Raw genomic sequence first — 14,936 nt, forward strand, 5'->3', positions numbered from 1 at the left:
ATTGATTTAACACTTCCTCTCTACCAAGATAGAAAATATATATTTAACAATAACATCTTAAATAAGTAAGAAGGAAAAATGAATCTTTGAACAAGCATTTAGACTCAGTCTTTTCTCTAATAAGGTTATGGAAGATTTCCTATTTTCCTTTTTGTGCTATTCCTGGGGCTTGAACTCAGGGCCTGGACACTGCCCTTGAGTCTCTTTGTCCTTAAAGCCAGAGCTCTACCACTTGAGGCACAGCACCACTTCTGGATTTTCTGAGTAGTTTATTGGATATAAGAATCTCACAGAGTTTTCTTCCTGGGCTGGCTTCAAACTGTGCTAGCGGATTTTCAGGCTCATGAGTAGCTAAGTTGTAGGTGTTGGCCACTGGCCCTTGGCTCAAGCCTAAAATTTTATAGAGTGTAAATTGCATTCTCTATACATTGGTAGGACATAAGTTCTACTATTGGATTTAAATGATCTAAAATTCATTCTTTCGAGGTTTATCACCTAATGTTGCTCCCACCATTTCCCAGTGTCTTCTTTCACATATAATTGAGAAACCACAAAAAAATGAAAACATTGATCAAACGATGTAAGTACGTAAATGTCACAAGGTAAATGCTGAGATATTAGAATTGCTTAATACTATTGAAAACTTTCAGAATAACTTTTCTTTTTGTTTTGTTGGTCCTGGGGCTTGAACTCTGGGCCTGGATATTGTCCCTGAGCTCTCGAGCTCAAGGCTACTGCCCTATTCCTTGAGCCACAGTGACACTTCTGGTTCTCTAGTAGTTAATTGGAGATAAGACTCTCACAGATTTTAATGTCCAGGCTGTCTTTGAACCAGGATCTTCAGATCTCAACCTCCTGAATAACTAGGATTAAAGGCATGAACCATGGTGCCTGGCTAGAATTCTTTTCAGAAAAAATGACACTCACAAAATTTAAATTCTGCTTAATTATTCCTTGATCCTTTACTAAGCATCCTACATTGTTGACAACAATTTGTATCTTGACTTTGTTTTCACCTCCACAAAACCATTGCGATATGAATGGAAATTATGGGTGAAGGGCTTGCATATGTATCCTGACAATTTTTTTTGCCCAGCCAGAGGATGACGATACCAAAAAAAGATTTTAATCATATTCTCTGATAATAGCTTTATCATCATCTGAGTAACCAATATTATGTATTCTTTTTAAGTCAGTCAAAATCAGTTTGAAAAGACTTAGTCTATCCAGTTTCATGAATATCAACCGTCAACACCAGCAGATTAATCAAATGCTTTGAAAGAGGCACAAGCAGGATATTTAACACAGTGGTAATAAGATCAAAGAAGTGTCTGTGGGCAGAAAGTATTTTCCCATAGGATGTTATAATAAGCCTTTCTCCCTGAAGGAGGACTTTGAAGCATTAGCATCCTGACTAGGTGCTTTGGGTAGGGTGAATACTCAAGATTTTTATATCTAACTGTACAGAATTTCCTATATTTCTCTAGAAAAGTCTATCTCTATTACTCCAAAGAATATAAGGAAAACTTAATAGTTACTATTATGTTTTTCAGAGTAAACATGCCCTAAAATTCAGGATTCTTTTAGTTCAGCAAGTATAAAATGCTTTTAACTTAAAATGGTTTAAAAGTTCATTTCAAAGAACTAAAGTACTTAGTCACAACTGCATACCCAAAGCTATGGACATGGTAATGAAATACAAACATAACTATATAGACATAAAAACCTATGACTCTATAGACATAATGTTTTATTTCATAAATTAATATGTTTCTATGACATACAAACCCTTAGCCTAATTGTGATTAAGTTCTAAATACTAAATCCCAGTGATTGTAAATAGAGATTCCTTCCTTGAACACTTGTATGTTAAACTTGTCATTTAAAATATGATGTAAAAATCAACGTTATAAATTCTTTAAAAAAGCGAAATTTAAAACCTTAATTTCTCTTCATTTACTTATCTTCAATGGGCAAATTTTTACATATTTTATGCTAACATTGAAAAACATGGAATGGGCTGTAAAATTATGCTAGGAACCAATTTCTAATAAGTTAATACCCAGTAATAGCTTGCTTAATACTGTGAATTCTGTTGCATGCAGTCTCCTCATAGAAGAAGTAATACAGAAATGGACTTTTTTTTGAATAATGCACACTAGTCAAAGAACTAAAGGGATACGATAAAAAGCACATGCAATTAAAAGTCCTTTCCAAATAGAAGCACAGAATTTTAATCTATTTTAGATTATTTTACCATTTTACTTCTTAAGCTATACATGTGTAATACTTAATTACAGACAGGAAAATCCCAATCAGTCTGCCAGCTGTTTTAATTATACTTGGCCAGATAGCTGTTTTCACTGATTTGTGTTCCACTTAATAATCTAAATGGCTTAGGTCAAGACATAAATATGCATTATATCAGTAAGCACGTAATTTGACAGATGGTACGTGTATTATCATAGTCTAATAGTAAACAATGCTTCAAACGTGAAAAAAAATCCAAGATTTGTTTTTAAGCTGAGTTTACAAATGACTTGAAACTTTGTAATACTCTTAGTATTAGTAACTAACATAAGTAATATTAAATACAACACAGATATTTGGGATCAAGTTGAGTTGAACACAAAATTAAAGAAAAGGGAGCAGACAGTATATTGTAGCTCTACTCCCTCTATCTTAGAAGAATTCAGGTACTACCTACTGAATATACATATGTATTAAGTGGATTAGTAAATTTTATTTTATCTTATTTTTAAAAATTTATTGTCAGGATGTTGAATAAAGGGCTTACAGTTACATTCGTAAGGTAGTGAGTACATCACTTCTTGAACATTGTTACTAAGTGTGCAGATAGACGTTAAGTACAAAATAAAGTAAATTTACAAATTTAAATGACTCCCAGATTCATTACTTGACAAAAGAGAAAATAAAGAATTTATGAGTGTAATTGATCAGACAGTGTGAAAAACAGAAACCATAGTGAATACTTTAGGAAGGTATCTGATTTTTTCAGCGGTTTACTTGAAAAAATTAGTTAAAAATGAATGCTACGTAGAATATGTATTTTGTTATCTTCAATTCCTGTACTTTCCTCTAATTAGGAAATGTGGTTAGAATGACATATCAGGAATTAATGACTGTGGACAGGTAGACTAGAAATTAAACCAAATCTGATCGCTCTCTGTGAATCTCTCTCAAACATATATTAAATGTACAAAAGAATTTCATTGTGTTTTGCCCACATATACACATGCACAATATATGCTTTCATCTAATTCATGCCCTTTCTTGCTTTGGCTCTTTCCCTTCTCCTTCCTATACCCTATATTTTGCTTCTTAAAATTGTTTTTGTTCATATATATATTTATATATATATTCTAGTATTATGAAAGAAGAATATTTTTTTCTAGTTCTGGGGCTTTAATTCAGTGCCTGGGCTCTGTCCCTGAGCCTGTTTCTGCACAATGCTCATGCTTTCCATCTAGCCACAGCACTACCTCCAGCTTTTTCTGAGTAGTTTAATGTAGATAAGAGTCTTCTGAACTTTCCTGCTTGGGCAGGCTTTGAATTGCAATACTCAGCCCCTGAGTAACTAGGATTATAGGCCATAGACATCAAAATCCAGCTGCAGATGTAAGTTTTAATAGAAAATTGTTCAAGTTTGATTAATAAAGAGATTGCAAAATGGTATTTCTGAAATAAGAAAGTTTAGGCTGGCTTTAAACTCACTGTTCTGCCTCAACCTACTGAATGGTGGGGTTTCAGACACAAATTACCATTCTTTACTGGTTAGATTATTTTAAATGCTTAACATATATTCTAAAATTCTCTGTGTTTTAAAATTCTGTGTGATTATATTCTTTGTAGCAACAAGCCTCTTTCTTGGGATGGACTATTTCAATAATGTATATGAGTTTCCATTCCATTCATTCAAGTATGCCCTGCATTTGTTAAATCCAGGAAATTGAGATCTTCTGTCCAAGATGAGATGGTGATGAATTTCATTTTGGGCAGGTCCACTTCTTCTGGAAATGCACAGGCACAAATACATACTCCATACATGTATGTACCTGTCTGTATTCCTATCTTCTATTTTCTACCAAAATAGCAGACTAAATTCATATTGGTGTATTGATGAACTTTAAATTTACATTGTAATAGTTCATTAAGGATACTGTATATCTATACAAAATTATGGATTCATGTAAAATAATGTTTAAACGCTTGCTTTGTTCTGATTACACTTAAATATACTTTCACTGGATGCCTAATTAAATATATACAATGCAAAAAAATTCCAAAAAGAAAAGATTAAAACAAATTATTCAGCTTGTCATATCTTATCCTAAGGCTTTTCTCCTGTTTAAAAATCTAATCAGCCTTCTGTGTCTGTTTAAAGTGTCCTCTCAAGTACAAGAGCTTTTTCAAATTGCTTAGACTACTAAAGTCAAGTAATACCTCTTTGATTTAGTATGAAATGACTATTAATTGTCCTTGTGTAGACCTCTTCTTTATAAACACACAGGTATGTTCTGTAGAAATTATATAAATCTATTATTAGTTTTAACCCAATTTTAATTTGGTGCATACATGAATGATATACTCCTGTATAACAAGTCACTAGGACTCAATGGTTTAAAATAGTAACTGTGTATTATCTGACTTGTTTGCCTAGTTCAGGAATCCAGTATCCACTTCATTGATACCTTCTTGGTCTTTCCTATCATTCTAATCCACATGCTCTTCGGAGCCTCAGTCTTTCCTGACTCACCTGGGGATGGGGCTCCTTCTGTATTCATATCTATAATGAGCATCCTTCGTTGCTTTTCACGTGTGCTTTTCTACAGGCGACTATTGTGTTCTCACAATATGTCAAGAAACATCATCACACAAAAATAGCAAGGAAGAAAGGGAAGAGACATCAATCTGGAGAGCTGCAATATTTGAAAAAAAAATCCCACTGTTCGGTCTCATTTCAGAAGCTTTTTAAAACCATCCAAAATTCAGTGGAATGAAATCAAGTTCTGTCACTTAAAGGAAATATTTAAGAATGTTGGCTACATCTTTAAATCATCCACAATGAATTAATTTCTCTAAAGAATTTATTCATCTGGATATATATATACATATGTTTCAAGAAGAGACTATATAGTTCCAAGAATATAGTTACTAATATAAAAGCTCATGCAAATTAAAATGACATTAAACCAACCTCAATTATCTATTGGCATTAGTGCTGACTCAGTGCTGTGTGCTCATTTCCTTCAAATCCCATCAAATCAGGTGTTAGCTTCCTGTTTTCATATATGCAGTCATATATACAGTGCATCCACATGGATCTGTTCAGAACTTCTTTCTTCCCACTTCAGTTCCTAAGAACATGCCTGTGTAAGCATCAATTATCTGTATAATTGGAAAACTCAATGAATATCGGTTGTTGTTAAGTAACTCTGATCAATTTGTAAATGAATGAAAAGAGTGATCTTCATTATAACCAGAGGGTTCATTCTAAAGCCCCAGTGGGGATTTGAAAATGTAGATAGTACAGAATCATGCATAGACTGCATTTTCTTTGCTCATGCATACTAATAATAAAGTTGCATTTAAAATTAAATGCAGAATCATAAGGAAGTAATTCCAAGAACTAACAATAAAGTGGAATAGTTATTATAACTATACTGATGGCACAGTTTTTTTCATATATTTTTATTGTAATTAATAGAAAGGTTACATTACATTCGCCAGATGGAAGGTGCATTACTTCACATACATTGATACCCTTTCCCATGTCTTGGTCCCCATTTCTCTCCCCCCCACCTCCACCCTCATCTTGTTTTCCCCCCTTTCCTATCCAATTTCAAATAACCAAATACACAAATATCCAATATATCAGATAAAGTGAAATACTGTAACAATATGAGATAACCAAGGGACAGCAAAAGAGATGAGAGATAACATAGTACTTTAAGAACAACAATCACTCATTATTTGGCTTTTGTTTCTATAGCTTAGAGGTCCTTTCATTTAGTGTCATACTGCATGGCTTTATGTAACTAGATTTTGCTCTATTGCCAATCTCTGCTAGAAGAGTCCAAGGTTTCTACTGATTATGGCAAATGAGGGAAACCATTGAGCCTATGTTCCTTTGAGTCTGGCTTACTTCACTTAATATAATTTTTTCTAAGTCTTTCCATTTCCTTACAAATGGGGAGATGTTGTTCTTTCTGACAGAAGCTAGAATTCCATTGTGTATAAAATACCACATCTTGTTGATCCACTGAGGGACATCTAGGTTGGTCCATATCTTTGCTATGGTAAATAGTGCTGCAATGTACATCGTGCTGATGCCACAGGTTTGATCCTATCAAGGCCTATGACACCTACTAACAGGTCTGTCATATATCATGTAAATATACTGGACAGAGGGTAATTATTCCTCAGGCCACATGGGACATGATGATGGAAGATTATCATGGCACTCCATAGTTAAATATTTTAAACCTTTTTTTTGGTAGGTCACGGGGCTTGAACTCAACCTGGGCACTCTCCCTGAGCTCTTCAGCTCAAGGCTACCACCTTACACTTGAGCCAAGCTCCACTTCCCGTTTTCTAGAGGTTAATTGGAAATAAGAGTTTCTGGTCCTTTTGTGCCAGGCTGGCTTCAACCCTTGATCCTCAGATCTCAGCTTCCTGAGTAGCTATGATTCCAGGCATGAGCCACCATGCCTGGCAAATCTTGTTTATTTTTATAATTTTCCATTTAATATTTTGTTTGAGGCACAGAGTATCAAAGGAAGGCAAAAATTCAAAACTAGGAAGTAAGGAATGTATGGAGGAATACGGACAGTGCCTTGATGATGTGAGAGGTTGTGTATCCTTTGCTCCCATCATGGAGAGCACATTGAGTGGTGATGAGTGCACATTCAGAGTAGGCAAATCCTTCTTGAATACCTTGACCTTTTGTTCATAAATTGACATTGTTCATTACGAAGCTATGTAATGTTTACATTTTTGTGTGGCACTTAGGCATTTATGAAAAAAGAGTTTCATAGTTTTCTTTTGCCTGTGAAGTTGAGTTAGTTTAATTTCAAGATGATACAGAATGCAAGAATAGAACAAAGAGCAGACTCTGGCAGAAATCTAGGCTGAGTCTACTTTAAATTTTTACAGCTGAGGTAGGAATGGCTGACACAATGGCTGACAAACTAGAGACTGAGCCACTGCAGCACTTTCTTTTTAGGTTGTTCTTACTGTTCAGAGTCCTAGAAAAGGTTTCATTCTACCTATAGGTAGTAGAGATATTACAACAGGAAATCCAGATATTTAAATAAGAATGGATGATCACCATCCTCTCAGGATCAAGCAACAGCCTTTTTTTTTTTTTTTTACCATAGTTTCTTAATTCCACTTGTGGCCAGGGGTCCCTTCCCCACTGCCTTTGCTTTCAGTTCTTCGAGTTTCTTCTGCTCTTCCTTCTGTTTCTGCTTGAAGGCCTTTTCTTCCTCATCCATCTCCTTGTCCTGCTTCTTGGGCTGCTTCAGGGGCTTTTTTCTTGCCAGCCACATCGTTGCTCAGACCTTGATCCGAATAATATTTTTTAGTTTTGCCTTCGTTGTAACTCCTTAGACTTTCTTTCTGTGAGTAGCTGCTCTGGGTCTGACACAAAGGCCTGCCTAATGCTCTTTTTAATGGTTGAGTAGGGCTGAAAGTATTCACATCAATTTCCCATTGCCACACAATGATCTAGGTCATGACAAACCACAAGCCCAGTTACTAGACCATTACTAAACTACCATCACATCAGGATAAGTTAGCAAGTTTGACCTTTTAAACCAAACTGCAAAATATTCTTTTGATTAAAGCCCAGCACACTCCCCTGAGATCTCCAGTGCTGAATGCTGGGGATTTAACACAATGCTGAGATCTTGGCAGATAAATGTACCTTTGCTCATAAGCTTTTCCACTCACACACAGTTTTAAATTCCCCTGTCCTATACAGAATTACCATTCTGTGCTTGGTTTTATTTTGAAGGCGATGGCATTATTTTCCAAGGTGAAGATTCATGCCTAGGAAACCAAATTGATGGAAAAAAGAAAGCCTTTATTTTTCTGAGAAAATTAGCTTTTTGAAGATAAAAACCCTAATTTATTTTTTCAACTTAGGTTTCTAGGTAATATCTAGACACTTTTGAATAATTTTCTTATTTCTTCACATACTTTCTGATTTTTCCACATTTTTCCATTTATATGTAAGTATACATTCAATTATTTTAATTTATATATACTATTGTAACTAGCATACAAGCACACACGTACGTATACATATGTATGTATGTCTGTGTATGTTGAGAGAGAGAGAGAGAGAGAGAGAGAGAGAGAGAGAGAGAGAGAGAGAGAGAGAGAGAGAGAGAAGAGGCCATTGCTAGTCCTAGGGATAATATGTATTCGTATGCAGTTACACACATTCCACACATTACTGCACCGATATGTGATAAATGTGGTAAGTTATATTTGTGGATTATGCTTTTTTCCTGTGTTCTGTTGGATGTATACTTATATATTGGCAGAAAAATTGCATTTTGAAATATTAGAAATGTTTATGAACTAATTCCATTGTATGCCAATTATTCTATATAGAGTTTAATCTTTTAGAATAAATTTAGTTTCTCATTCTAAACAAACATAAAGAAAATAAACACACTCCTCTCCTGCCCTTTCACACTCAGAAACATACATAGAAATACACACACACACACACATGCACTCATGCGCACACACACACACACACACATACACACACTAGTTAAACTTCCTTCTATACTCACTGCCATAATCCTTTTTCATTTTAGCTAACGCCTTCTTGATCTCTAATGTAGAAGCAGGAGATGAAATAACTCTGTGTTATATCTCTTCATCTTCTTCAAATCAAGAGGATTTGTTTTATATTTCAGGGAATTAGGAATCACTTCCTATAGCACCATTGTAATAGAAACAATTTCATATTTCAGAAATTAGATGACCATCATGCTTAGTTTCAAAAGTATTACATTTTCCAGTTTTGCTCGATATGAAAAGGGTGCACCTACAATTTATTCACAGGCTGTTTTAAGCTATAATCTCTGGGGCTTTTTAATCCTCAAATAAAAGCAAAGCGAATCATGTGCTGTAGAGGAGTATAAGAACTGAGGGTCAGAGGGAAACTGAATTGCTGGGAAAATAGTGGTCAGATGTAGAATAATTACACTTGAGTATTAGCACTGAACCATAATTAATATGAGATTTAATGAATATAAACAGGTTAAAAATAGAAAAGGTAATCAGTTAGTTCTTTACTGATATTCTTTCTCCCAGTAAAGTAGAACTCAAGATGTTCATATCTATCAATAGGAGGGGAAGTAAAAGCTTGAGAAAAAGGTCAAAATGTGTTCTTTGTGAAATAATCTATTAAATCAACAAGACAAAACTACACAGGTAACAAAAGATGAATCTAAAGACAGATGACCTTTATTTAAAGGGATGCAATGGGTCAAAATGATTGTTAATCTTTATGAGTACATTAAAATACAGACTGTAGCTGGTTGCTAGTGACTCACACCCGTAATCCTAGCTACTCAGGAAAGCTGAGATCTGAGGAACCTGGTTTAAAGCTAGCCTGGGCAGAAAAAATCCCCCTGAGAGTTTTACCTCCATTTAACCACTCAAAAACTTAAAGTAGTCCCACAGCTCAAGTAATAGAGGGCTAGCCTTCAGCACAAAGAGGCAGAGGGACATCATAAAGGCTCTGAGTTCAAGCCCCATGACATATATATAATATTCATTTGTACATATATAATATATATTTGTACATATATGTATATACATATATAGATATTGTAGGTATTATAGATACAGCGTATATACATATGCATGAGAGAGCAAGAGAGAGATAATGGGGATGAGGGGTAATGTGATACTGATAACAAAACAGAAGAAATAAATAAGATCATTGTTTATTTGTATTTATTTATTACCTGAATACATAGCTTATAACATTTGTGACTTTAAATGCAGAGAAAACATTTTGCCATTTAGCTTATGAAGCATAGTGTAGACACAATAATCAATGTGCATAGATTTGACAGGAGATTCTGATAAACACAAAAAAAACTAGTAGATTTGAAACTTTCTATGAACTTATACTGTTCATTTTCGTTGACAATATAATTATAAATGCTCATTTGTAGACACAACTACTTTCAGGAATCTCATCTTTTATGTATCAGAAACTTTAATATCATTAGTAATTTTTAAGTACACTTCCACAACATACATTTTTAGTACCTTAGCTTTCTATGATTTTCAAGTAGAAATACACTTACACATACTGTCTGTGCTAGCAAAAACTATATAATATATTTTCAGATTTTGGTAAAACTGATGTTTCTAGAAGGAAGACTTTATTTATAAAATAGAATGCTACCTAAAGCAAAATAAATCTTATGAATTCAATTCTAACTCAAAAATACAAATTTTACAAATCTGAATATATTTTAGAACAACAATAATGTGCTGGGCACCTACTTTTTATGATTTAATAATTTCTGCAGTTTTACTTTGATTTTTCTAGTTCTTAGATTGTAACAAAAACTATTTATATCAGCACAATTTTTTAAAGAAGTCTCGGCCCATTCTTACCAACAAATACACCCCATATTTATATATTTATTTTCTTTCATCTTTGTAGTAAACAATACCTCTACCTAAATTCAGTTCTTTTCCTTCTGTGGTGATTTCCACATGAAAAATTGCAATATTCAATATATTTTCCTCTCACTGATATTCTTGTTTCATTTTCTTTGTAAGTTATACAACTGGGACCAGGAGTTAGGCCTAGTGGTAGAGTGCTTGCCTAGCCTGCACCTAGACCCAGGTTTGATTTCTAGGTACCACATACATAGAAAAAAAGCCAGAAATGGTGCTGTGGCTCAAGTGGTACAGCTTTAGCCTTGAAAAATCCCAAGGATAGTGCTCAGGCCCTGAGCCCAATCCCAAATCTGGCGAAAAAAAAAAGTTATACAACTGGAACAGTGATTTGTGAGGTCTAAAACCTGATGAAGATAACCGCATTCCATTTTTTCTTGCCTTACATAACTCTAGCTTTCTCTCCCCTCCCTCCCTCCCTCCCTCCCTCTCTCCATCCATCTCTCTCTGTCTCTGTCTCTGTCTCTCTCTCTCTCTGTCTGTCTCTCTCTCTCTCTTTCTCCCTCTCTCCCCTCACTCCCTCCCTCTCTCCCATCTCTTCAAAGAGAGAGCTATGCTGGAATAAAGCAAGGACCATTAATCACAGAAGCACAGATAAAGTATAGACCTCTTCTTAAAGAAGTTATTTAGGTCATCCCAGCTGATCTCTTCTGATTTAGCTTGTGATAACTAATGGAATATTTCTTCTGCACTGTATTCTAAGCAGTGTCCCAGTTTTACACTATTCTTAGCGATTCAGGATTTCCAGCAGGCAAGCTGCCAGCTTGAATGCAAACATTCTTGTTTGATAAACTAAACCTGCAACACTATTTGTCTTCTGTCCCCAAAACGTTTAGATAAGCAACATTTTGCCATTATGAGTTTATTTTCTCTCAGTGTAAACAATTCCAGAATTTTCTATCCAGCATAACCAATGGTGTTAAGATAGGAAACAAAAACAGGAACGAAATAAACATGTTAATAAAGGACTTTGATTAATTCAATAATTACTTTTCTTTGCAATTGCACTGGTATTGTAAAAATCCAATATAAAAATTATTGATAAACATTAATGCACACAAACAGAAAATAAAATACACATAAATAAAAATAAATACAAACCTGAGCCATAATACTTGTTCAGCTCCTACCTCTGGAGCTAGCCATATGTGGAAGTTTGATAAATGACTATTTTCTCAATTACGAAAGGAAAGAACAAAATGTAGTCATATATATATATATATACCTATAGGGTTTTTGTGAGAATAAATTTATATTAGACACATAACAACTTCATATCATTTGTGAAATATAAATAATAGTGAAGGATGGGAAATCAATCCATTTTACCTACAAACAAAATCTGATGCAATTTGTTACTGAAATCATGCATTTTGTAGCCAACTTATTTTTTTGTATATATGATCATTAAATACTTAATTATCTTCGGTAAGTGGAAGTTATTTTTCTTCATAATAAACGTTTTCATCCTGACAATAGGTATTTTAAGTTTTTACCATACTTAGGTTGCTAAGTCATAGAAAGAGAAAACTTAGAATGTTCTAGAAGAACCACAATATGTTTATGGGTATATGATATTTATAGTTGAGTTAATAGTCTTCATTTAAGACATTGAGTATTATGGTTGATTTTCTGCTCTGTTTACTCAGTAACATATTCATGTTAGCTTTTATTTTGTGACTCAAGTACCAGAAAGAGCACACACAAAGAACCTCATACTTTCAGGTCCAGACTACTCTATAATAATGAGAAAAAAATGCCTTTACTTAGTATCAAGAAAAAAGTTTGTCTTAATAAATATATTTCTTCCTAAGTGGTTTATTACCAGAGAAAATAGGATGTTTAACCAGTCTCTTAAAATTACAAACTTGTATAGACTATTACACTTCCATCAAATAAACTCTTACTTTTTGAAGCAAATACTGAAATAAACATTTAATTATCTAATAAATATTCAATGAGACCAAAGATCCACAAAACTGATTTTTCACCTGTAACTATATGTAGAAAAAAGATATAAATTTATCAGTTTTATTTCATTTTTCTTGAATACTTTTGTATGTTTTACAAAAGTAAGTACATATCTTCATAATTCCTGATAATATATCACTGTGTTCACTGATTTATTAATTTTAGAAAATATATCACTCATTACGCTATATAAAAGAGTATTGAGTTCATAGTTTATCCACAGTTTTCAGGTGTATGTTTTGTTACTTAATTTTTTTTTCACATTACCTTTAAGTCAAGGAAGGTATCCTTTAACAAACCAAACAGCAGATGAATACAACACATCTTGAAATGTGTCACACACTGTCAACAGTCTCATCCCCCTTAGGCCCACTTGACCCTTATACATATACTATTTTAAATTAATTCTTGACTTCATTCTCCCTTTTTTCCCTTCATTAAATATTGTAATGAATTCTGTCTTAACAAGAGATTAAAGTAAGTATTACTTCAATACAATTTACAAAGTTGGTATTTTAGCATTTCCTAGACCTTTCACAACACTGACTTCGTATTTCCTTTTTCTCTATTTGACTATGACTAATGGCATACTTTTCATTTTCTCTAGAAAATTGCAAGTGAAATTTCTAAATGAGTAGAATCCTAATTTTGTGTAGTTAGAATTATTATACAAATGCTTACTGAAACACAAATCATGTGCTGATTTGACTTGGTCTTGCTAAATGAAGTTGAAGTAATAAGTGGACATCATTAACTATGGATAGAACTTGAACTTGCATTTTTTTTAAATTTTGTTTTACTTTTTATTGTCAGGGTAACACACAGAGGGGTTGGAGTTACATTCATCAGGTAGTAGGCCCATTACTTATCACACATTGATACCACGTCTCATGTTTTTGTCCCGGTTTCCTTCCCCCTCCCAATCATCTTGTTTCCCCCCCTTCCTGTCACTATTTCAAATAAACATATATACAATATACCAGATAACAAAGTCAGATACAGTAACCACATGAGATTAACCACAAGGGCAACAAACGAGAAGAGAAATAACATAGTTCATTAAGAACAACAGTTACCCAAGGTAAAGCTCTTGCTTCTGTATCCTAGAGTGAAGTTGCATTCTTAAACTTTAGCAAAGTTTTGTAGAAAGTAAGAGTCTGATTTAAGGGCTCTGTTCTAATTTGGAAAGTTGAGATAAATACTTTTGGATCATTTACTTCTTCTGTTAATCTATTTTAGCTGTAACAGTTTTTCTTATTGCAGTTACGCTTTTTTGTTTCTTTTAGTATGATATCTACCAGGTGACTAGATAAAGTAATCCACTGAAACAAAACCTAAGTAATTACATTAATTATCTTTTGTCTGCAATATTACATGTATACCCAGCTTGTGATTACTACTCTGGTATAATTAGATAAAGGAAATTTTTAGTATAACTTGAAGTTGTTTATATAAAGAGAGGAGTAATATTGCAAGAAAAGACTTACTTTGACATGATACAGTTATAGTTCAATCAATTAGTCATTTCAATACTAATTTCCTTTCCCATATAAAAATTCCTTTATGGAGATATATGTGTACAACACAGATATATTATTTAGTGATTTATCTACACATATATTATGATCATTATTATTGAGATGTTGTCTTGCTATGCTGTCCAGGTTGGACTTCAATTTATTGCTTAGTTCAAAGCTCAGACAGGGTTTAAAATTCATTTCTTCTGCCAACAGCTGAGTATTAAGACTTCAGGCCCATACAAAAAAAAAAACCTAATGTCATATATTTTCAATATTAATAGAATATATATGAACTTGGTTTTTTGTTTGTTTGTTTTTTTGCCAGTCCTGGGCTTGAGCTCAGGGCCTGAGCACTGTCCTTTGGCTTTCTCAAGGCTATAGTTCTACCACTTGAGCCACAGCACCACTTCCGGCTTTTTTCTATGTATGTGGTACTGAGGAATTGAACCCAGATCTTCGTGCATGCTAGGCAAGCACTCCACCACAAGGCCAAATTCCCGGACCTTGAACTTGTTTTTTGAACATGATGTTATCATTGTTATTATATTTCCATAAAACCTTCTGATTTACTTGGATACATTTTAAAATGAGACTGTCGATTAAAATTTAGACTTGTATAGCTGGGTGCTGTGGCTCAAGCTTATAATCGTAGCTACTCAGGAGGCTGAGATCAAAGGATCATGGTTCAAAGCCAGTGCA

Source organism: Megascapheus bottae, chromosome 11, assembly GCF_031878675.1.
Source record: "Megascapheus bottae isolate mThoBot1 chromosome 11, mThoBot2.hap1, whole genome shotgun sequence".
Classification (NCBI taxonomy): Eukaryota; Metazoa; Chordata; class Mammalia; order Rodentia; family Geomyidae; genus Megascapheus; species Megascapheus bottae.